The 2342-nt window shown below is 50.5% G+C and overlaps 1 protein-coding gene and 1 long non-coding RNA gene across 12 annotated transcripts in view; one reads left to right on the plus strand and one right to left on the minus strand.

Moving 5' to 3' along the window:
• LOC108445928 overlaps nucleotides 1-1638 on the plus strand; it is a 22418-nt gene extending 20780 nt beyond the window's left edge. For all 7 annotated transcript variants that reach the window (XR_001860962.1, XR_001860957.1, XR_001860958.1 and 4 more), the window contains 2 exons: nucleotides 714-770; nucleotides 924-1638. The gene's annotated coding sequence lies outside the window, so the exon portion shown is untranslated. The remainder of the gene's footprint in view (nucleotides 1-713; nucleotides 771-923) is intronic.
• Nucleotides 1-2342, minus strand: part of LOC108445930 — a 32802-nt gene extending 30460 nt beyond the window's left edge. For 4 of the 5 annotated variants that reach the window (XR_001860981.1, XR_001860980.1, XR_001860983.1 and 1 more), the window contains exons 1-2: nucleotides 1506-1587; nucleotides 506-725 (exon numbers count right to left, since the gene is read on the minus strand). This is a non-coding gene — a long non-coding RNA (uncharacterized LOC108445930). Of the gene's footprint in view, nucleotides 1-505; nucleotides 726-1505; nucleotides 1588-2270 lie in introns of those variants that run through there. The other variant, XR_001860979.1, reaches the window with a different exon arrangement.

Consider the following 2342-nt stretch of genomic DNA (forward strand, 5'->3'; position numbering starts at 1 on the left):
ATTTTCTGTCTTTCCTGCTCCTACATCACTGTCTCTAGTGAATTCCCTCTTCCCACAGGCCCTGCTGCATCCCGTACCCAGCCTCGGGGTCCTCCTGCCTTGCCCCGCTCCAGCTCTTCCATCTGATCCCCTTTGCCCAGCAAGCTCTCCCTCAGCCCTTGACCAGACCAGAGGGACAGCTCCCAGTCCTCCCAGGCTGCACATCCTCCTCCCAGAAACTTCTCCCATTCCCACTCTGGTTTAAAGTCTTCTCCCAGCAGCCTGGCTTCCAGATTCTTTCTTATCAGCTTTGCTTTATCCCTCCCTTCAGGCAGACCTGTTTTTCCTTCTGGCTCCCCGTTCCCTTCCACCACGCTGGAGAACCTGTCTCTCTCCAGAACCTCTGTGGCTGCCAACTTATCTGTCCCGGACCCAGTTCCCATCCCCACTGTGTTTTTCAAGGAGCTTCCTGCTCCGTGTTTCCCAAGAGGACTGGAAGGACAGGTTCCCTGTTCGCCCTTCCTACCTGCAGACATGGCATGGTCCAGAGCAGCCAGGAACTGGAGCTGCAGGTCCAGCTCTGATCTCACAGCCCTGGGTTGTGATGAGGATGGAGCTGCTGGGAAGCGGAAGTACCAGGAGGCCCTTGCTGAGCACCAGCAGGATTTTCAGGAGGGTTTTCGTGGTGGGGTTCGAGGGAACACCTCTGACAAAGTGACCATTCTCATTTTCAGACTAGAAAAGCCCTGACAGAAGGAAGAGAAGGACAAACGTTTATAATTTAACCCGAGGTATGAACTTCAGATGCTTATATTTCAGCACAGTGGTTAGTCTGGCCCTATTAAACACGACGGAGGGCAGGATTTTATGATGGGAATTGCTAACCAGCTTTAATAGGAGTTACACTACCAATCCTGCCTTTTAATCACCACTTCCATTTTCAGGATGAATTGCAGCTGGTTGCTGGTAATCCTTGTGACATATCAGATAGCAGCGTAACTCGGCAAGGGCAAGCTGGAGAAACCCAAACATCCTTCTGAGGAGGTAATTATTCCATTGTGAAAATGCCCTGGGATATTTTTAGTGGCCAAACCCCCTGTTTCCTGACAGAAGCATAAAATAATGAAGCAAGTTTCACAAGGAGAGACGCCTCAGACACCTGTATTAGCTGGTGCTTTGCAGTCACGTCAGCGTTTAATTCGCTGTGCGCATCCCTGCATCCCTGTACGGCAAAATCCACACCTGCGTTTGGGGCACTGCACACTCTGCCAGCGTCTGCCTCGCAGAAAACCCTCTCCATAAACAAATCTGCAAATCCCGCTGGATCAGGGAGAATTTCACGGGAATATAGAGCCGCGGGAATTGCCTGCAACAAGAGGGACACCCTTGCCACACACACCGAGGTTATCAAGGGAAACTTTCCTCAATGAGAGTCTCACAACCAGCGTAAAAGCCTGGTTTTTTTGGAACAAATGATTTAAAATTATTTTTAAAACATTTTGCAACATGTTTTGCGGGGTATGTACCCGTGTTTCACGTTGTGCAGTGCCCCAGGGGGTCCAGTTGTCTCCCGGATACCTCTAGCCCCGGTGCCATGTAATTTACGTCCTGAAAGAGACAATTCAATTAGTCAATAATAAAATGAGCAAGGACACCGTGTGCGTTGTAAAAATATAATTTAGTGGGTAACAAGCTGAGATGGAAAAAATATCAGGGTACGCTCCATATGAAAAATGAAGGAGGAATGTATATTTATAGCTTTTATTGTGTCCTTTGTAAGGAGACTGGATCCGGCAGTATGGCTGGAACCGGCTGGTAACGATGCGGCATTCCAGTGATTTGGATTTGAATGGCAAATGCTATATAAAACTAATTACCCCCAGGAGGATGAAAATACATTGCATTTGCCTTTTCGGTGCATGTCTGGCCTTTTCTTCACGTTATTTATCTTTGAGAAGCATGTTTACTGGCAGAGGCGACATCCCGAACAGAGCAGCCGAGTTGCTCCCCAAGAAAACAAGTTTCCGCAAGTTATTTTTCTACGTTTAGTTCGATTGCGGGTTTCTTGGCGGCTCTGGATTGCTGGTTCCCAGCACCATGGCAAAACAGAGCTCCCGCTTCCCACACCCTCCGGCTCGCCACATAGCAGGGATACTCGGATTGGTGCCGAACCGTTTGGTTTTCCATGTTTTTACGCGTGAAGAACGCGCAGGTCCCGCACCCACGCTGGGCTGGTCCTGGAGAGGGGAAAGCACGGATTTATTGCGTTAAAAGCCAGGAACTTCACCTACCGAACGCCTGAGGGGAAGGGGGGGCAGCGCGGCGCCCCTCCGCGGAGGGCGGCGGCCCCGCCCGCGCGCGCA

The sequence above is a fragment of the Corvus brachyrhynchos genome, unplaced genomic scaffold (assembly GCF_000691975.1).
Source record: "Corvus brachyrhynchos isolate BGI_N302 unplaced genomic scaffold, ASM69197v1 scaffold164, whole genome shotgun sequence".
NCBI classification, from domain to species: Eukaryota; Metazoa; Chordata; class Aves; order Passeriformes; family Corvidae; genus Corvus; species Corvus brachyrhynchos.